The sequence below is a fragment of the Chiloscyllium punctatum genome, chromosome 26 (genome assembly GCF_047496795.1).
Source record: "Chiloscyllium punctatum isolate Juve2018m chromosome 26, sChiPun1.3, whole genome shotgun sequence".
Lineage (NCBI taxonomy): Eukaryota > Metazoa > Chordata > Chondrichthyes > Orectolobiformes > Hemiscylliidae > Chiloscyllium > Chiloscyllium punctatum.
In genome coordinates, this window is record NC_092764.1 from 56,529,966 (window position 1) to 56,552,607 (window position 22,642).

The 22,642-nt window shown below is 40.5% G+C and overlaps 1 pseudogene; it reads right to left on the reverse strand.

Annotated features, from left to right (window-relative positions):
• Positions 1 to 11,946: 11,946 nt before the first annotated feature.
• On the reverse strand, positions 11,947 to 21,278 carry LOC140453076 (chymotrypsinogen 2-like; annotated as a pseudogene).
• Between the last annotated feature and the right edge of the window lie 1,364 nt (positions 21,279 to 22,642).

Below are 22,642 nucleotides of genomic sequence, written 5' to 3' on the forward strand. Positions count from 1 at the left end.
GCAAGCAATGTGACACAATTATCTCCCTGGACTTTATGTTGTTATATTCAGTTGTTACATGATAGAGATCCATGGAATCATTAAACTAAAAATGTTTAAAACTGCAAGTTGGGTGCAATGATGAAATAGAGTGCTCATCTGCCATTTTTAATTCAATTAATGCACTTTTTAGGACTTAAAAAAACAATAGTGAGGTAATTAAACATAGGAGCTGTCTAATTCTATATGGATCCTAAAGTTTTCTAAGGCAATGACATGACAGTTCTTATATGATTTTACAGTCATAATAATTATTTGGGAAAGAAGAATGGTTCATGAGAACACAAGAAACGTGCTGAGACTGGTCATGATGAAAATAAAGCAATACAATTTGTAATTTGGGAGTTAGAAGAAAACTTGTTGGTGTTGCTTATAGCCAGGGCAAAGTGATGGAAGCTGATCGAGAGGCAGGTGAATGAGACTGTAGTAGGGGTGTGGAATGGCCTGCCTGCAACAGTAGTAGACCCACCGACATTAAGGGCATTTAAATGGGCATTGGACCTACATGTGAATAATAATGAAAGGTGTAGGTTAGATTGGCATCAGATTAATCTCACAGGTCGGTGCAACATCGAGGGCCGAAGGGCCTGTACTGTGCTGAAACTTTCTATGTTCTATGTTTTATATGCATTAACACTTCTGTTCAAGCACATGGATAGATAGGTACACAATTGAAAGAAAGGGTAATCCAAGATAGAGGACAGGAAAAAGTTGTAGCTGTAAGAGCTGCTCCTTTTTTGAGGTATTTTCAGCGTTGAAGCAAATTTCCTCAACTTCTAGAAGCATTGATTCCTGTTTAATAAGCTGTTGCATTGTTATGGAACTTTGGAGGAGAAAAAGATCAAAACAGCAACACTTTTAAAAGGAGGAAGAGAGACAAAGGCAGAGACCATATGGCAGTGATTCAAATAGAGAAAGAAACCTACACTGCTGTCTGACCCAGCAGTAATCTGCACAGCTGCTGCCTTCACTGTCAGTTTTCAAGTATCTCTGGACATTGGAATTGATCCAAAAAAAAACAAACAGGTGAAATTCACAGCTGGCTTTATGTGTGGGAGCTCACAGCAGGAAAGCCAGTGGCTTTTTAAAGTGTAATCTTACATATTTTCTTTTGTAAATCGACAACAGTGAGTAGAGTGGGGTTTTTTGATTATATGTTATTATTGAGATCTGTCTCTTGATTAAACTTTAAGCATAGGTACTAAGCTAGCATGGAGTGGTGATTTTAGAGCAGTAAGACTGTGCTATTTTCTGGGTCTGTAGATTGTTAAACTGCAAAGATGGCCTTTAGCTGAAAATGTGTTGCTGGAAAAGCGCAGCAGGTCAGGCAGCATCCAAGGAACAGGAGAATCGACGTTTCGGGCATAAGCCCTTCTTCAGGAAGGCCTTTAGCAGAGTGATGTGCTCTTCCTGTTGAATGTGGGAGATTAGGGAGAGTTTCCAGGTTACTGATGATTATTTCTGCAGAAAATGTGTTTGGTTGGGAGACCGAATGGATCACATGAATCAATTGGAGCAGCAGTTAGGTGCAATGAGGAATTTACAGGAGCTGGGAGGTGTGATGGATGGCAGTTGCAGGGAGGGAGATAAACCACAGATACAGTTAGGTAGATGGTTGATATCCATGAAAGGTAGGAGAGGGAGACAGGTGGCGCAGGAGTCTCCTGTGGCTATCCCCATCTCAAACTAATATGCTGTTTTGGAAACTGTAGCAGGTGATGGGCTCTCAGGGAAATGGATCACTGACAGCCAGGTTTCTGGTACCGAGATTGGCTCTAATATAACAAGGGCGATGCCAGGTTGCAAGCGATCGATTGCGATAGAGGCACAGACAGACGATCCTACAGCTGACAACAAGACTTTAGAATGGTGTGTTGCCTCCCTGGAGCCAGGATCAAAGATATCTTGGAGAGGATACAGAATATTCTCAAAGGGGAGAGAGACCTGCAGGAGGTCATTGTATTCATTGGAAGTAAAGTCATAGGAAGTGAAAAGGATGAGATACTGAGGAGACAATATTACAAATTAGGCAGGAATTTAAAAAGGAGGTCCTCAAGGGTAGTAATATCTGGAATGCTCCCAGTGCTATGAGCTAGTGAAGATAAGGATAGGAGGATCGAGCAGATGAATGCATGACTGAGGAGCTGGTGCAGGGGAGGAGGGTTCACGTTTTTGGATCATTAGAGTGTCTTCTGTAGTAGTAGTGACCTCAATAAGAAAGACAGATTGCATCTGCACTGGAAGGGGTCTAATATACTGACAGGGAGACTTGTTAGAGCTGTTAAGGAGGATTTAAATTAGTGAGGGAGCAGTGGGAGACCCAAGATGATAGTGAGGAATCAGATCAGTCTGAGGTTGGTACAGATGGGAAAAGGAGTAAGTCAAACAAACAGGGCAGGCAGGAACAAAGTAGAGAATGAGGTAGGATAAATGAAACTAATTTATTTCAATGCAAGAGGCCTAACAGGTAAGGCAGATGAATTCAAGGCATGGTTAGAAATGTGAGACTGGGACTCCTAATAGCTATTACAGAGATGTGGCTCAGGGTTGGACAGGACTGGTAGCTTAGTGTCCCAGGAAATAATTGCTATAGGAAGGGTAGAAAGGTGAGAAGAGAAGAGGGGGAATGGTGCTTTTGGTAAGGGATAACATTACAGCAGTACTTAGAGAGGATATTCCTGACATCATGTCCTGGGAAGTCATTTGGGTGGAACTGAGAAATAAGAAAGGAATGATCACTTTATTGGCATTGTACTTTGGACCCTCTCAATTGTCAGTGGAAATTTGAGAAACAAATTTGTAAGGAGATTTCAGTTATAGGGAGGTTATGGTAGGGAATTTTAACTTTCCGAACATAAACTGGGGACTGCCATAGTGTTAAGAGCCTGGATAGAGAGGAATTTGTTAAGTGTGTACAGAAAATTTTCTGATTCAATATGTAGATGTACCTACTAGAGAAGGTGCAAAACTTGACCTACTCTTGGAAAGTAAGGCAGGGCAAGTGACTGAGGTGTCAGTGGGGGAGCACTTTGGAGCCAGTGACCATCATTCTATTAGTTTTAAAATAGTGATGGAAAAGGACAGAAAGTATCTAAAAGTTGAAGTTCTAAATTGAAGAAAGGCTAATTTTAGTGGTATTAAGCAAGAACTTTCAAAAGTTGATGGGGGCGAATGTTTGCAGGTAAAGGGACGGCTGGAAAATGGGAAGCCTTCAAACATTAGATAATGAGAGTCTAGACACAGTATATACACCTGTTAGGGAATGCTGCATGACCAGAGAAATTGAGGTTTCGATCAAGAAAAAAAAGGAAGCATGTGTCAAATATGGACAGCAGAAATGGAGTGATTCCTTAGAAGAGTATAAAAATGGTAGGAGTACACATAAGTAGGAAATCAGGAGGGCAAAAAGGAGACATGAGATAGCATTGGCAAATAGGTTTAAGGGACTCTACAAATACATTAAGAATTTAAATTAGTGAAGGAGCTGGGGGTGAGACCCATGGAGATAGTGAGGAAACAGATCAGTCTGAGACTGGTACAGATGGGAAAAGGAATAAGTCAAACAGGGCAAGCAGCAACAAAGTAGAGAATGAAGTAGGACTGATAAATTAAACTGCATTTATTTCAATGCAAGAGGCCTAACAGGGGAAGTAGGGACAGAATAGGGCCCTTAAAGATCAGCAAGGCCACCTCTGTTTGGAAATGCAAGAGATGGGGAGATACTAAATGAGTATTTTGCATCAGCGTTTACTGTGGAGAAAAGTATAGAAAATAAAGAATGTGGGGAAATAAATAACAATATCTTGAAAAACATCCTTATTACAGAGGAGGAGGTGCTGAAAGACTGGAGGTTGGCAAATGTGGTCGTACTATTTAAAAAAGGTGGTAAGGAAAAGCCAGGCAACTATAGACCGGTGAGCCTGACATTGGTGGTGGGTAAGTTGTTGGAAGGAATGCTGAGGAATAGGGTGTACATGTATTTGGAAAAGCAAGGACTGATTAGGAATAGTCAGCATGGCTTTATGCGTGGGAAATCATGTCTCACAAACTTGATTGAGTTTTTTGAAGAATTAACAAAGAGGATAGATGAGGGCAGAGTGGTAGATGTGATCTATATGGACTTCAGTAATGCATTCAACAAGGTTCTTCGTGGTAGGCTGCTTAGCAAGGTTAGATTGTATGGAATCCAGGGAGAACTAGCCATTTGGATACAAAACTAGCTTGAAGGTAGAAGACAGAGGGTGGTGGTGGAGGGTTGTTTTTCGTACTGGAGGCCTGTGACCAGCGGTTTATCACAAGAATTGGTGCTGGGTCCACTGCTTTTTGTCATTTGTGTAAATGATTTGGATGTGAACATAGGAGATATAGTTAGTACGTTTGCAAATGACACAAAAATTGGAGGTGTAGTGGAGAGCAAAGAGGATTACCTCAGATTACAATGGGATGTTATCAGATGGATCGAGGAGTGGCAGATGAAGTTTAATTTAGATAAATGCGAGGTGCTGCATTTTGGAAAGGCAAATCAGGGCAGGACTTATACGCTTAATGGTAAGGTCATGGGGAGTGTTGCTGAACAAAGAGACCTTGCAGTGTAGCATCATACTTCCTTACAAGTGGAGCCACATGTAGATAGAGTAGTGAAGGCATCATATTGTATGCTTACTTTATTGGTCAGTGCATTGAGCATTGGACTTGGGGCGGGGGGGGGGGGGGGGGCATGTTGCAGCTGTCCAGCACATTGGTTAGGCCCCTTTTGGAATATTGCGTGTAATTCTGGTCTCCCTGCTATAAGATGGATGTTGTGAAACTTGAAAGGATTCAGAGAAGATTTACAAGGATGTTGTCAGGGTTGGAGAGTTTGAGCTATAGGGAGATGCTGAATAGGCTGGGGTTGTTTTCCCTAGGGCGTCAGAGGCTGAAGGGTGACCTCATAAAGGTTTATAAAATCATAAGGGACATGGATAGGGTAAATAGATAAGGTCTTTTCCCTGGGATGGGGGAATCCAAAACTGGAGGGCATAGATTTAAGATGAAAGAGTAAAGATTTAAAAGAGACCAAAGGGGTAACGTTTTGATGCAGAGGGTGGTGTGTGTATGGAATAAGTTGCCAGAGGAAGTGGTGGAGGCTGGTACAATTACAGCATTTAAAAGGCATCTGGATGGGTATATGAATAGGAAGGGTTTAGAGGAATATGGGCCAAATGCTGGCAAATGAGACGAGATTAATTTATTTCGGATATCTGTTTGGTATGGATGAGTTGGACTGAAGGATACGTTTCCGTGCTGTATATCTCTATGACTCTATAACAGAACCCCTTGTCAATGTAAAGCAGCTATTAAAGAGTCTGATAGAAATACAGAAAGGCTGTGCCATGGTTAATGCATCAGCTTCTTCTTTTCTCACCATTAATTACAGCGAACAAGGACATCAAGGTTTTTGTTCATGATAAAACTGACTTAATAAGGTATATTGGGCAAACACTAGACCTGTCATATGACATAGGAATTAAACTCTACCCTGGAAAAAATTTCTTATTTAGCATGATTATAATAGATGGGTACAAAAGGTTTATAAAGAAGATGGATAGATTGTGAACAGCCAAAACAAGGGGAGTTCAATGTATGAAATGCAAGGTTTAGTAATATGTAAGAGAGTATTTTCTAAATCGTGAGAAGCTAGAAACTGTCAGGAAATTGAAGGAGGATGGGTGGAGAGACTTAAGGGTTTATGTTCAGTAATTAGCAAAAGCTGAAGGCCAGATATAAATGTTTATTTAAAAGACTACTGGAACCTAATCTGTCATCTCAACAGACTGGAATAGAAATGTGTTGATATTATGTTCCAACTGTTCAGAGCTATGGTCTGCTGATGTCTGGACTCCTGCTTTCAGACTTGGACATTGCACTCCAGGAGCAATATATTGCCCTTCGAGTGAGTGCATTGAAGATTCACCAGAATGATACAGTTCAGGGACAGGTCCATAATGGTGACAGATTGGCCAGACTCAACTGGTAAACTCTTATATGGCAGATTGTTATTTAAATGGTGAACAACTGCAGCATGCTGCTGCACAGAGGGACCTGGGTGTCCTTGTGCATGAATCACAAAACATTGGTTTGCAGGTGCAGCAGGTAATTAAGAAGGCAAATGGAATGTTGTCCTTCATTGCTAAATCAATGAAGTTTTAAAGCAAGGAAGTTACGCTGCAGCTGTATCAGGTGCTGGTGAGGCCACACATGGAGTACTGTGTACAGTTTTGGTCTCCTTACTTGAGAAAGGATGCATGGGCACTGGAGGGTTGCAGAGGAGTTCACTAGGTTGATTCTGGAATTGAGAGAGTTAGCTCATGTGGAGAGATTGAGTAGACTGGGACTATACTCACTGGAATTTAGAAGAATGAGGAGGGATTTTATAGAAACATATAAAATTATGAAGGGAATAGATAAGATAGAAGCAGGGAGGTTGTTTCAACTGGTGGGTGAAACTAGAACTAGGGGGCTTGGCCTCAAAATAAGGGGCAACAGATTTAGGATGAAGTTGAGGAGGAACTTCTTCACCCAAAGGGTTGTGAATCCATGGAATTCCTTGTCCATGAAGCTACCTCATTGAAAGTTTTAAGGCAAAGATAGACAGATTTTTGAACAGTAAGGGAATTAAGGGTTATGAAGAGCAGATGGGTAAGTGGAGCTGAGTCCATGAAAAGATCAGACCATGATCTTACTGAATGGTGGAGTAGGCTTGACAGGCCAGGTGGCCTACTCTTGCTCCTGGTTCTTATGTTCTTATGTAAGACAATAATAGAATAGATAGAAATTACTTCCTAACATGGGGGAGTTCAAAATCAGGCAGCACAACCTTGTGTGGGTGTGAACAGTGCACATCAGTCTCAAGATCTGCAGCTGCTTCAATGGCCTTCTCTCCATCATAAGGTCAGGCATGAGGTTGGTTGCTGATGCTTGCACAATGTTCAGCACCATTCGCCACTCCTCAGATACTGAAGTAGTCCACATCCATGCGTAGCAAGGCCCGACCAACATCAAGCTTGGGCTGACAATTGGCAAGTAGCAACAAGAGAGAGTACAACCATTACCTTTGACATTCAATGGCATTCCCATTGCTGAATCCCCCACTGTCAATATCCTGGGAGTTGACATTGACCAGAAACTGAACTGGACCAGCAGAATAAATGACAAGCTTTTTTTAACTCATTCATGATCTATGGTTATCGCTGGCTAGGCCAGCATTCATTGTCCATCTCTATTTGTCCCAGAGAATATGATTGTGAGCTGCCTTCTTGAACTGCTGAAAGGACACCCATTCTATTATAAAGTTAGTAGCAGGATTTTGACACGGCAACATTGAAGGAATTGTGGGGGTGTGACTTGGAAGAGAACTTGAGGTTTTGCAATGCATCCTTTGAAATGATGGCTACAAAACCAGGTCAGAGACTAGGAATCTTGTAGTGTTAACTTATTTCCTGACTCCCCAAAGGCTGTCCATCATCTCCAAAGCACAAGTCAGGACTGTGATGGAATACTCTCCATTTGGCTGGATCAGTGCAGCTCCAATAATGCTCAAGGAGCTTGACATCATCCAGGACCAAGCAGCACACTTTATTGGCACCCAAACAATAAATTTCAACATTCACTCCCTTCAACTACTGACACACACACACTGGGAGCAGTATGTAGCAGATGCACTGCAGTAACTCACCAAAGTTCCTCTGACTGCTTATCTGACATGGATGTCTAAATTGCATTTTCCGGGGCAATTAATATTGGCCTAGCCAATGATAGCCATTTAGAGTCATAGATTCTTAGAGATGTACAGCACGGAAACAGACTCTTTTGTCCAACTCATTCATGCCGACTAGATATCCCAACCCAATCTAATCCCATTTACCAGGACTTGGCCCATATCCATCTAAACCCTTCCTATTCTCATACACATTCAGGTGCCTTTAAAACGTTGCAATTATACCAGCCTCCACCACTTCCTCTGGTAGCTCATTCCATACACGTACCACCCTCTGCCAGCCAAAGTTGCCCCTTAGATCTCTTTTACATCTTTCCCCTCTCACCCTAAACCTATATGCTCTGGTTCTGGACTCCCCCAACCCATTGTCTATTTATTCTATCCATGCTTTCAATGATTTTATAAATCTCTATGAGGTCACCCCTCAGCCTTCAACGCTCAAGGGAAAACAGCCCCAGTCTGTTCAGCCTCTCAAATCCTCCAACCCTGGCAACATCCTTGTAAATCTTTTATGAACACTTTCAAGTTTCACAATATCCTTCCGATAGGAAGGAGACCAGAATTGCATGCAATATTCTAAAAGCGACCTAACCAACATCCTGTATAGCTGCAACATGACCTCCCAACTTCTGTACTTAATGCTCTGACCAATAAAGGAAAGCATACCAAACACCTTCTTCACCACCCTATCTACCTGCAACTCTAATTTCAACACTATGAACCTGCACTCCAAGGTCTCTTTGTTTAGCAACACTGCCTAGGACCTTACTATTAAGTGTATAAGTCGTGCTATGATTTGCTTTCCAAAAATGCAGCATCTCGCATTTATCTAAATTAAGCTCCATCTGCTATTCCTCAGCCAATTGGCCCATCTGATCAAAATCCCATTGTAATCTGAGGTAACCTTCTTCATTGTCCACTATACCTTCAATCTTGGTGTCATCTGCAAACTTACTAACTATACCTCCTATGTTCACATCCAAATCATTTATATAAATGACAAAAAGCAGTGGACCCGGCACTTATCCTTGTGGCACTCCACTGGTCACAGGCCTCCAGTCTGAAAAACAACCCTCTGTCTTCTACCTTCAAGTCAGTTCTGTATCCAAATGGCTAAATACAGATGTTTTCCCTGTACTCCATGATATCTAACCTTGCTAACCAGTCTCCCATGAGGAACCTTGTCGAACGCCTTACTGAAGTCCATATAGATCACTTCCATCACTTTTTTCTGCCCTCATCAATCCCCTTTGTTGCTTTTTCAAAATCTCAATCAAGTTTGTGAGATATGATTTCCCATGCACAAAATCACGTTGAATATCCCAAATCAGTCCTTGCCTTTCCAAATACATGTAAATCCTGTCCCTCAGGATTCCCTCCAACAACCTGCCCACCACCGACGTCAGGCTCACTGGTCTATAGTTCCCTGACTTGTCTTTACCACCTTTCTTAAATAATGGTTAGCCAACCTCCAGTCTTCTGGAGCAAATTAAAAAAAAGCTAAGCTATTTGGTAATGGTGGGCACCATATCCAGTTCTGATCCTGTCCCTCTCATCATGTCCACAGATATGGGAATTATGAAGGTGTTGATGGATGGGGATTATACTAGGATAGGAAATCTAGATTACGTTCCCCTCCCTGAACCAGTAGTTTTGAGTTCAGGAGTGAATCAGCAAAGATCAAGCACTTAATTTGGGTCCTTCTTGATTTGTATGATTCAGTTTTGCACTGAATAATGTATTTAACAACTGAATCTGAAGCAATTGGGTCCATGAGATTTAGAATGGGGCTTGTGGGCAAATACAAAATAATGTGTTTTAATTCTGTACATTTATAGGTGTCTTGGGTTAGGCTGTTATGTGAATGTCAAAGAGTCTCAAGTGATGTGGTCAACTCGGGGCCATAATTTAGTTGTGAGTCATTTTGTTGCTGGCCTTTTCTTATAGAACTTAATGAAGATGCAATGTACAGAAGTGCATGACACTGGATTATAAAAATAGGTCTGTGAAATAAAGTGGCAATGAACAAGTTATTTTGTGAAATGGAAAAACAGACTGGTTTAATCTTTTTTTTATTATTTGCTAAAAGGTTGTGAATCTTAATGAGTGGAATCTTTTTGCTAATTTCTTTTTATAGAAGGTATTTATCTTGTTTTTATGACTGATCTTTCAGTTAAATTTCTTTAAATAGCAAATTTTAATGATAAAACCTCAACGGACTAAACTTGGACAGGCCCAAACCAAATAGAAATTATTAGTGAAAATTATAATTTTGCTGAGGGAATGGTTATTTCATAATAATAATGTAACTAGAAGGAATACTTCTCAAAATGTTTCACAGATATATTTGTAAATTCCATGAGACAGCTTTAAAAAAATGTCTGGTCTGTCAGTGAGGGCTGTTGATGCAAACTTCAAATGGGAAGCATGTTGACCTAGGCTCCCTCTCACTGTACTCGTAAGGTGGCATGGAAGACATTTGTAAGTGGAAGACTTTCAAATTATATGTTTGTTCTTAATTTTCAAAATATCAGAGACATTTTAATTGTTTTTACAAGACAAGGTTCTGGATGATAACATCATTGCAACTGTTTATAGGCTGTTTTTCTGCAGCAAGTGATTAATTTGTATATTCTGACTTAGTGTAGCTGTGCCAATTGTATGATGTACACTCCATTTGAAAGAAATGGCAGTGGTCCCCAGTTTTGGAAGATTGAACTTAGGTTGTTAATGTCTGGGCTGAATCAGTTACATTAGAAAAAAAGCATCGAATACTGCATTTAACAGGTAGCGGGGACCTTCTGTCCTGGTGCCCACTAAATGCAAACCTTTAATATATCATTTCTGCATATTTCTCAATGCAAAGAAACTAGAGTGTGAGGAAATAGAAATGAAGTTTGTAAATAATAAAATTAAAATTAATATTCAATGTTTGTACATGACTGCAAAAGTAATAGTGTCTTTGTCAAAATGCAAAACACTTATTTTGTGACTATTTTAGGGATGGTCAACATGGTTTCATGAAGGATAGGTTGTGCCTCACAAACCTTTCTGAGTTCTTTGAGATGGTCACCAAACAGGTGGATGAGGGTAAAGCGGTTGATGTGGTGTATATGGATTTCAGTAAGGTTCCCCATGGTGGATATTGCACAAAATACAGAGGCATGGGATTGAGGGCGATTAAGCAATTTGGATCGGAGACTGGCTAGCTGAAAGAAGACAGAGGATGGTGGTTGATGGGAAATGTTCATCGTGGAGTCCAGTTACAAGTGGTGTACTGCAAGGATCTGTTTTGGGGCCACTGCTGTTTGTCATTTTTATAAATGGCTTGGACGAGGGTCTAGAAGGATGTGTTAGTAAATTTGCGGATGGCACTAAGGTTGGTAGAGTTGTGGATAGTGCTGAAGGATGTTGCAGGTTACAGAGGGACATAGATAAGCCACAGAGCTGAGCTGAGAGGTGGAAAATGGAGTTTAATGCAGAAAGTATGAGGTGATTCACTCTGGAAGGAGCAACAGGAATGCAGAGTACTGGGCTAATGGTAAGGTTCTTGGTAGTGTAGAAGTGATGAGACATCTCGGTGTCCGTGTACGTAGATCCCTGAAAATTGCCACCCAGGTTGATAGGGTTGTTAAGAAGATAGATGGTGTGTTAGCTTTTATTGGTAAAGGGATTGAGTTTCAGATCCACGAGAACGTGTTGCAGCTATACAAAACTCTGGTGTGGCCGCACTTGGAGTATCGCGTACAGTTCTGGTCACAGCATTATAGGCAGGATATGGACGCTTTGGAAAGGGTTCAGAGGAGATTTACCAGGATGCTGCCTAATATGGAGGGAAGGTCTTATGAGGAAATGTGGAGGGACTTGAGCTGTTTTCATTAGAGAGAAAAAGGTTGAGAGGTGACTTAATTAAGACATATAAAATATGCTGCAATGTTATATGTTCTACATTCTATGACATGATTAACTCTGTAGAAATCAACTTGTGAGGTAACAAGTTAGAAAGAAAGGCCTGACCCAGGTTGTGCAGCTTCACATTACTGACTGACCCTCTTTCAAGTTCTTAGAAGGTGGGGAAACAAAATAGACATTTGACATTAATTTTTCAAGTTCTTTATTTCAGGAGCAATTCAATTTTAATTTGAGTTCTTCTAATTGGCAGCAATTGTTTGCACAATCCAGGAGTGGAACTCAGTCACTCGGGCATAGACAGCAGGGATTTGGGTGGAGCAATAACCACTGCCCCAGGAAACGTTGCCCACCAGATACCAGGTTCCACCATCTTTGCAGACAAGAGGTCCACCTGAGTCACCCTGTTGAAGAGAACAGACCAATTCAATGAACTTGTAACAGAGTAAGAATGATTTAATGAGCTGTAATATTTTGTGTATGATATGCCTCACATACCATGCAAGAGGTAGCACCAGCACCACCAGCGCAAACCATCATGTCTGAGATTTTGTTGCCCCAGAAGTTCTGACAATCGGCAGTGATAAGGAGAGGAAGAGCTGCCTGCTGCAGTTGGCATGGAGTGTAGCTTGCTGAATAATCAAAAAAGAGCTCTTAATATGTAATTAGATTTTCTGGAACTACTTGAGATAATCCTAAGTATTCAAATGCTTGTAAAATGATGAAAGCATAAGCAAAGAAGGAAAGAAAGTAGGAGCAGGAATTGGCCATTTGGTCCATTGAGTCCGCTCCACCAATGAAACAGATCTTGGCCAATCATCTACCTTGACACCATTTTCCCCAAAATCTCCATATCCTTGAAGGCCATTAATCTCCAGAAATCTATCAACTTATGTCTTGAATATGCTCAATTACCCTCTGGAGTAGAGAATTCGAAAGATTCACCATCCTCTGAGTAAAGAAATCCCTTCACATCTCAGTTTTAAATGGCCTGTCCCTTATTTTGAGACTATGTCCCCTAGTTTTACATCCCTCAGCCAGGAGAAACACCCTATTTATATCCAAACTGTCACACGCTGAAAGAATTCTGCATTTTTCAATGAGATCATTTCTCATTCTTCTAACCCCTAGAGAATACAGAACCAGTTTCTTTCATCTCTCTTCCCAGATATTCCCACCTTCCCATGGATTAGTCTAATTAATCTTCTTTGCATACCTCTACGAATATCCTTCCTGAGATAAAGAGACCTAAACTGGACACAGTCGTCTGGGTATGGTCTCACTGAGGTTTTATATAATTGAATCAAGGTGTCTTTACTTCTGTGCTCAAATCCTCTTGCAAGGAATGCCAACATATCAGTTGCCTTCTTAATTGCTTGTGACATCTGAATCCTAACTATTAGTGACTGATGAACAGAAATACTCAAGTACCTTTGCTTTTGGGTCAGGTAGGATCAGGATCTTAAAATGAATAAATACATGTATATAAATAAGCTTCAGCAGCTAAAGAAGGCACCTCATCCCTACCTTCTCAAGGACAGCTAGAGATGGGCAATAAATGCTGGCCCAGGCAGCAACATTCACATCCCATGAAATAATCTTTAAAAAATCTTTACCATGTTTCAATTCTCAAGATTTACTTTCTGAAACTTCTGAGTAAAACTGTTGAAAAATAAATCCCACATTCGCAATTACCACTGGTGTGAATGAGTTAACACCCTTGAAGTGTGGATCTTTCAGTAGAAAAGGAGAGAAGGTGGCTGTGCTAAAGACAGGAACAAATTGTTAAACTTTGCCTTTGAACCACTGTTCCATTGGTAATCTCAAGCAACTTCCTTTCTCAAAACAAAACATAAACAGCTTGAAAGTCTGTGTTTACCAAGATCTATGGCCTTGTTATGTCCCAGATAATTGTTCTAGTATTCGGTTTCAAATCCCTGCACATCCTTGCTCCTTTTCACTTACATGATCTTCTCAAGGTTGTATTTCTGCCAAAATTCTCCAGTTCTCCAACACTTGCTGTTGTGTCCTCTATCTCACTCCATTCATCAAATTATATCTGCCTTCTTGGCTTCCCAACCTTGTTTTTTCCCTTTTGGTTTTTACAACCTTCATAGCATCTTCTTTACTTGTGCTTTTATCCCTTAACATAACTGTTTTGTCCCATTTGGAGCCCAGACTAACCATAATGTGCATCAAGATGTCTTTTCCTTTCAATAAGCTTTAGCTTCTCCTGCTCTGTCCTTCCTTCATCCTGACAGTGATAGCTGTACCTTCTGCCTTGTTGGCCCTAAGCTCCTCAATCCTCATCATTTCTTCAGTGTTCACTTCTCTTGCACAAGAAAACCTGCCTCTGACTAAACATTGGGTCATTGGCTTAACATTTCCTTCTTTTAGTTTTGGCTAGCATCTGATAAAGTTCCTGTGAAGTTCCCATGACATTCCATGTTAAGTTTGCTGCATATATGCAAGTTACTGTCATGAATGTTATGGAAATACAAATTATTGTTATTTTATTGTAATTGATTTAGGATGGATATTTTGCATTTCTAATTACTTTTAGTTGAATCTACCAACAGGGTAGTCTAACATAGACAGCAGTTTATTTGGAAAATAAAGATGAAGGTCCCATACCAGATGATTGAGTTAAGCCCCAGCCTGAAGTGACACACATCTTGCCCCCTGGGAAACTGGCAGCATCACTTGCGAGGCACACGGAGGAAATGCGGTTGGTAAATTTGACAGGGTATGCGAGCTTCACCAATGTCACATCGTTGTTGAGATGATATGGATCCCAGGCTGGATGGGTAATGACCTGTAAACAGACAACATAAAAGTCAGTTCTGATTCATCAGTAACAATTCAGTTTCCATGCTGTTATGCAGAAGGAATAATACATTCTCTCAAATTTGGTTGATGATAGGTGAAGTAGCTCATTTGCAGCAACTTTGCTGGAGCCACCATCCCCATTCCAATTTCCTTTTGCAAAGTTAATGAGACTGTGACAATGTTGCAACAGCTGAGTGAGAATAACTCTGAAGAAATACCTGGTGACTGTTGTCAGGTTCACCTGTGGTACCAAATCTATTGCTTTAAGTTCTTTATGCTTTGCTATGGCTGCAGCACAGAATGATGCCAAATCTTTCAAGTGAAACCTAGTTTTTTGCATCATATTTCAGTCCAAACAGATCCCTAAATTTCCTTTGAAAACCTGTGCTGGTCAGACATAAGCTCAGTGGATTTAATTTGGTAAGTTGAGAAACATAGGAAATATAAGCAGGAGTAGGCCATTCAGCCCTTGGAGCTTGCTCTGCCATTCTATATGATCATGCCTAATCATCCAACTCAGTATACTGTTCTCAGTTTCTCCCTGTACCTTTTAATCCCTTTAGCTCAAAGAATTATATCTACCTTTTAATCCCTTTAGCCTTAAGAATTATATCTAGCTTCTTCTTTACAACAGTGAGCGGCCATTTCCACCATTAAGTTTTAAATTTAATTTTACATAGCTAATAGAATTATCACATCCATTTTGGAGGCTCTTTTGGAACTAAGAATTTTTAAATATTTTTTAAAGCTAGGCTGTTTATGGTTGGTTTGGGTACACATTGTTTAGTACCAGGCTTATAAAGAGCTTTGCAGTCTCAGTGGGGGAAAAGGAAAAGATTGATGTTTCAGGTCTCCACGGATTCGCAATACACATTGTCTGATAGTTCCAGTACTTTATGCTCATTTCTATTTCAAATTTTCAGCATGAGTATTAAGTTGTCTATTGTTTAAAAGGATCTCGGTTTGATGTTGGGGATGTCTTGAGGCTGTTAAATTGCAGAACAGAAACAACCTGCTTTGAAATTTTGACCATTTTTTCAAAAATTCCTTCACAGGAAGAGGGCATCACTGGCTAAACTAATATTTATTACCCAGAAGGCAGTTAAGAGTCAACCACACTACTATAGATCTGGTGTTACATGTCAGCCAGACCAGGTAAGGATGGTAGTTTCCTTCCCTAAAGGACATTAGTGAACCAGATGGTTTTTTTCCTGAGAATGGATTTATGGTGATCACTATACTCTTAATTCCAAATCTGCCGTGGCGGAATTTGAACCAGGGTCCTAGTACAGTATGAGGTTTGCTGGATTAACAGTGCAGTGATAATTCTTGTGATCACCTCCCCTATTATCCTTCCAAACATTGGTGGCTGGAAGTATCACTAAGACAATATCCATCTTGATTTGTCACAACATTCTTATAACATAGAACATAGAAAAGTACAGCACAGAACAGGCCCTTAGGTCCACGATGTTGTGCCAAGGTTAATCCTAATGTAAAATATAGTAACTTAACCTAAGCATCCCTCAACTCACTGCTATCCATGTGCATGTCCAGCAGTTGCTTAAATGTCCCCAATGACTCTGCTTCCACCACCACAGCTGGCAACACATTCTATGCATTCACAACTCTCTGTGTAAAGAACCTACCTCTGACATCTCCTTTATACCTTCCTCTTAATATCTTCAAACTACGACTCCTCGTACCAGTCAATCCTGCCTTGGGAAAAACCTCTGGTTATTGGCTCTATCTATTCCACTCATTATCTTGTATACCTCGATCAGGTCTCCTCTCTTCCTCCTTCTCTCCAGAGCGAAAAGTCTGAGCTTATTCAACCTTTCTTCATAAGGCAAGCCCTTCAGTCCAGGCAGCATCCTGGTAAACCTTTTTTGCACCCTTTCCAAAGCCTCAGTATCTTTCCTATAGTAGGGTGACCAGAACTGGACACAATATTCCAAGTGTGGTCTCACCAGGGACTTATAGAGTTGCAGCAAAATCTTGCTGCTCTTAAACATGATCCCCCTGTAAATGAAAGCTAAAACACCATATGCTTTCTTTACAACCCTATCCACTTGGGTGGCAACTTTGAAGGATCTATGTACTTGCACACCCAGATCCCTCTGTTCCTCCACACTGCCAAGAATCCTGTCTTTAATCCTATATTCAGCATTCGAGTTCGACCTTCCAAAATGCATCACTTTGCATTTATCCAGGTTGAACTCCATCTGTCATTTCTCAGCCCAGCTCTGCATCCTGTCTATGTCGTGCTGCAGCCTGCAGTAGCCCTCTATACTATCAACGCCACCTCCAACCTTTGGGTCATCTGCAAATTTACTAACCCACCCCTCAATCTCCTCATCCAAGTCATTTATAAAAACTACAAAGAGCAGAGGCCCAAGAATAGAGCCCTGCGGGACCCCACTCAACATTGACCTCCAGGTAGAATACTTTCTATCTACAACCATTCTCTGCATTCTGTCAGCAAGCCAATTCTGAATCTGAATAGCCAAATCTCCCTGTATCCCATACTTCCTGACTTTATAAATGAGCCTACCATGGGGAATCTTATCAAATGCCTTGCTGAAGTCCATATACACCACATCCACTGCTTGACCTTCGTCGACCTGTCTTGTCACCTCCTCAAAGAATTCTTCATTAAATTACATATAGACCATATTTCTTGCAAGTAACAAAATAATTTTAATTGTGAATTGGGGCTTGTGGTAAATTAATCAATCCTTTTCCCTTGAGCAAGTGCAGATTTAATCTGTGGTCAACAAACTGTGAGAGGTTACGTGTGCATCAGTGCAATACATCCAGAATGACCGACCCCCATACAGTATAGCCAATCACATTAGCAATCTCTGGACATATCTGTTAAAGGGAAAGTAACATTCATAAAATCAGAATGTAGTTCTCATTATTTACAACAATGGGAAAACAAGCTGTGGTATTCAGGAGTTGGAATAGCCTATTGATTTAGCATTGCAAACTGTTGTATCTAGCGCAGAATAAAAATGGAAATAATAGCATTATAATCATGTGACAAATGATGAAACTAATCATTTCACAAATATGAGCCAAGATGTGAGGGCACTTTAGTGGTGGCATTGGCGGCTCAGTGGTTAGCACTGCTACCTTACAGTGCCAGGACCTAGGTTTGATTCCACCCTTGGGTGACTGTTTGTGTGGAGTTTGCAGATTCTCCTGTGTCTGTCTGGGTTTCATTTGGGTACTCCAGCTTCCTGCCACAGTCCAAAGATGTGTAGATTGGCTATGAGAAATGCAAGGAAACATGATAGGGTAGGGGTGTGGCACTGGGTGGGACCTGGATGGTTGGTGTGCACTCAATGGGCTGAAAGCCCTTCGCCACATTGTAGGGATCCTATGATTTACTCAGTTAAGGAGTAAACCTAAAAATGAAGGTAACTATGGAAGTCACATGTGGTACCAGAAACACTCCTGTTTGGGTTCTACAGAGTTTGAGGAGTTCATGTACTTTAATTTGATAATACATTCTGGAAATCAGGAAAGGATCATTTCCTCTCTCTCTCATTGCCCTGATAAGTTAGCGGTGGGGCTTCTTTGTTTGAGAAAACTGAGTGGATTCCTTCGACATGGCAGAGGTGGTTAAGAGACAAACCACATATAAGCCATACTGGATAAGGCTGAGGTGTTTCCTTCCCTTAAGAATATTAATAAACCAGTGGGTTTCACAACAATCTGACAGATTTGTGGTCACTTTTTCTGATATCAGCTATTTGTTTCCAGATTTGATTGAAAATAACTTTTGATTCTCAGGAATTTGAACTTGTATTAATGGCATTCCAGTTCAATAACACTACTCCAGACTGTAAATGTAAAATTCTCAAATAATAATCCGTAGTGCGCCAGAGCATCTTTAGGTACCTTTTCAATCTTCACAGTCTGGGTGTCTTCTTTTGTTGAACATTTATTGTAAGCTCCAAGGATCACAAGGTTAGCTGTGCTGTGTGAAAACAGTGTGTTACTTAGAGTAAAGGTCCTACGTCCATTAGTATTATTAATATTGATTCTGAAGAATATAACTGAGTGTAGTTCTTACGTCATGCCACAATGGGCTGCAGTCACAACCTAGTTTTCATTGATAAGGGAGCCTCCACAGAAATGCCAGCCTGTGGTGTCCTATTGGGTAGAGGGAACATTCAGTCAAGAAAAGGCAAAAATCAATTTCTTCTCCCCAGCACCATCAAAATCCAACACCGTCAACTGAGATTTCTGACTCTGTCAAGAAGGCATATGGCGTACTGGCTTTTATTGGTAGAGGAATTGAGTTCCGGAGTCCTGAGGTCATGTTGCAATTGTATGAGACTCTGGTGCGGCCGCGTCTTGAGTATTGTGTGCAGTTCTGGTCGCCATACTATAGGAAGGATGTGGAGGCACTGGAACGGGTGCAGAGGAGGTTTACCAGGATGTTGCCTGGTATGGGAGGAAGATCGCAAGAGGAAAGGCTGAGGCACTTGGGGCTGTTTTCATTGGAGAAAAGAAGGATTAGGGGTGACTTGATAGAGGTGTACAAGATGATTAGGGGTTTAGATAGAGTTGACCATGAGAACCTTTTTCCACGTATGGAGTCAGCTATTACGAGGGGGCATAGCTTTAAATTAAGGGGTGGTAGGTATAGAACAGATGTTAGATTCTTTACTCAGCGAGTTGTGAGTTCATGGAATGCCTTGCCAGTAGCAGTGGTGGAATCTCCCTCTTTATGGGCATTTAAACGGGCCTTGGATAGGCATATGGAGGATACTGGGCTAGTGTAGGTTAGGTGGGCTTGGATCGGCGCAACATCGAAGGTCAAAGGGCCTGTACTGCGCTGTATTTTTCTATATTCTATGTTCAATGTTCTATACCCAAAGTGTCAACCGTTTGGGTAAAAATATGTGGAGTGGGTCGGAAAGGAACAGTGAGAGCAACAAAGGTAGCAGGGCATCAGTAACCAAGGTGACATTGGGGAGAGTTAGAAAACAATCAAAGCATAATATCTGAATGTATAAAATGTTCACAATAAATGAAATGAATTAGGACTGATAGTAGTTCACAGGCATGATTTAATTGCCTTTAAAAAGAAGTGTTTGCTAAGTGACCAGGTTTGGGAACCAAATATTTCATGATACTTAACTTATGGAAGAGGCAGATCACAGACAAACGGTGGAGGGAGGTAACTCTAATAACAAAGAATGGGATAAAAAGAGAAAGGAACTAAATGGAAAAAAATCAAGAAGGAGAATCAGTTTGTTAGAGCTAAGAAACAGAAAGGAACAGAATTATGAGATCTATTTAGAGGCTGCATAGCAATATTTGTAGTATAGGACAAGGGCAGAGTCTAAGTCAAGAAATTGGAGAGGTGCAGCATCATGCAAGATTTTATTCATCATATAGACTGGGTAAACCAAATTTGCAGTAATATTGTAGGGGATGAGTTTATGGAATGTGTAGAAGATAGCTTTTTAAACAGTATGCCAAGGATTAAACCAGCAACAGGCTACTTTGGATTTAATATCGTACAATAAGCAAAATTAATTAACAATCTTGTAGTAAAATAGCCTCTGGAAAAAAGTTACCATAATATGATAACATTTTGTATGGAGTTTGATCACAAATTAGTAACTCAGGTCTTAAGTCTAAAAACAATAGACCAAGTTGGTGTGAGGGAACGGTTGGCAAAGATAAATCAGGAAACTACATTCTAAGAATATCATGAGAGACAAACAATAGCTATCATTTAAATAAATAATATATCATTTGCAGCAAATATACATACCTTTAAGGCACATAAACCCCATAAAGAAAGTAATTGAACTTTGGCTAATGGGGTATTTAAGATAGGAATAGATCAACAAAGAGGCTGATAATATTGTAAGCCTGATTACCTGGCCTGGTTAGGGAGTGAATCTTCATTGGGAAGAATGACTCATTGTGAAAGACAGTTTTGAAATTATAAACCAGCAGGCTGAGAAAGAAAAAGAACAGAAGTAGAATCTCAGGAATAAAGAATCATTTCAGACTGATTCTGGGCAAACTGAATACTTACTTAAAGGATAGTGTAAAGTATACACTATAGAGAGATGTTCAATTTTGCTAGAAGTTAGGAAGTTCTATTCTGTGATTTAAAGGTAAGTTGTCCATTAAACTTTTGCTTAGGCAAAACTGTTCTTAGTCTTTTGTTACAGTAAAAATCTTGAAGCATGAAATCTTGTATGAAATCAACTATTAATTGGAAGTTATTATGTTGTTTTTAAAAATAATTATTGCTATCAATGGGGCTCAGATACTGCAGGGAATTAATTAATAATGTTGATCATTGTTGGAGTGCCCATTACTGAGCCTGTGACCAGAAGCAGGCTGAAACCATCAGGGATGATATATGTTGACAGCCATTTTATATATGGAATCTGTCATTAAAGATAGTATATATCTGGCTCATTGGGAGTTGTGATGATATCCAATTGTAAACATACCTGCATGGAGACCTGCCAGGCCAAGAGCCTGGGACAGCATTTTCACCGTTTACAATCTGTGCATAGCCAGTAACGACATGTGTGATAGCTGGGACCCCACAGCCTGAACAGTTGGTGCACAATTAAGAATTAGATTAAACAACATGCCTCTCAGTAAAGCTATCATAGTGTCTCCAAAAAAGCAACTTACTCCGTCCATAAGCTGTGCCAAGGAGGGCAAGGCAGGATACAAGCCAGAGGAAAGCCATCACTGTTATTTTGTTTGTCAGTTTGAGTCTCAGAATTAGATTTTAAGTCATTATATAACCTCAATGTAATGCGAGCTATCAAATAGATAAAAGTCTGAGCTTTATAAGCATGTGGACCTGACAGCATTTCTTTCCCAAGTGAATTGATGATGTGAAAAGGGCACCTATTGTTGAAACAGGGAATGTAAATGACTGCCTCCTGATAAATTTAATTTCTGTATATGGAAATACTGAACACAGGTGAAGCTTTCTGCACATCGATGATGTTGCTTATCAGGGACATGCCTACTAATGACTCGATTTAATTTGAAAACTGTGACAAAATGAGGAAATGCCTATTAAACCATCTCACCCTGAGAAATACCAGCCGCTGCTAGAGATTTTAAAATTGTTCAAACTGACCTCAGGTTTAATTGATGTAGTTTAATAAAGACATCTGTTGAGATATATATATATATATATATAGAGTAGCGCCTCGACTTAGGAACTTAATCCGTTCCGGGACCCGGTTCGCGAACCAAAAAGTTCGCAAACAGAATCAATTTTTCCCATTGTTCGGATAGCGTAAGACTGCTTGGACAGCTGTTCACAGCGCACGCGCCAAAGACAAACTGAATGAGATCACGTGGGGCCCGAGAGCTTTGTGTTCAACAAGCATGTAGCAAAGCAGAACAATGAAACCACTTGATCGCACACGGGCTTTTTGCATTCGTACCTTTGTTCGTACCTTGAATTTCGTACGTACATTGAAGCAAAATTTTACGTACAATCCTGTTCGTAAATCTATTTGTACGTGAATGGGGTCGTTCGTATATCGAGGTGCTACTGTAAATTCATTTAGTGCTAGACTGGCAGAAGATTGGCCGATATGTTTGCAAAGTTGATTGTGGTGTGGGAGCCTTTACTTTCATTGGAGGTGGATTTGATCACTTCATGCACTAGCTTGTAATGTGAACAGCTCTCCAACTTATATCTCATTGATTAGATAACATCAAACTTCCTAAATTTGTGATCAAACCAATCTGTATGGGCCAGAGAGATTAAAAACGAAGTGGGGATGATAAAATAATGCTTTGGGAATCTGAAATATTGGAAGTGTTCAGCAAATCTATCATCTCTTAAGGAGGTCACAGCCTCCTGCCTCTTTACACATGTTGTTAATGTAGGTAGGGTATTGCAATCTTCAGCCTATAAGTAAAGTCATCATTGGCTTACCGATCAAAGACCTGCTCCCTCAGAGAGAGAGAGAGACGGACAACTGTTGGTGGCTTAACCTGAGGATCAACACACCTCAGGCAAAGGGAGTCCTTCACAATGACCTCAGCTGGTGTGGGAATTGAACATGTGGATATCACTCTGCATTG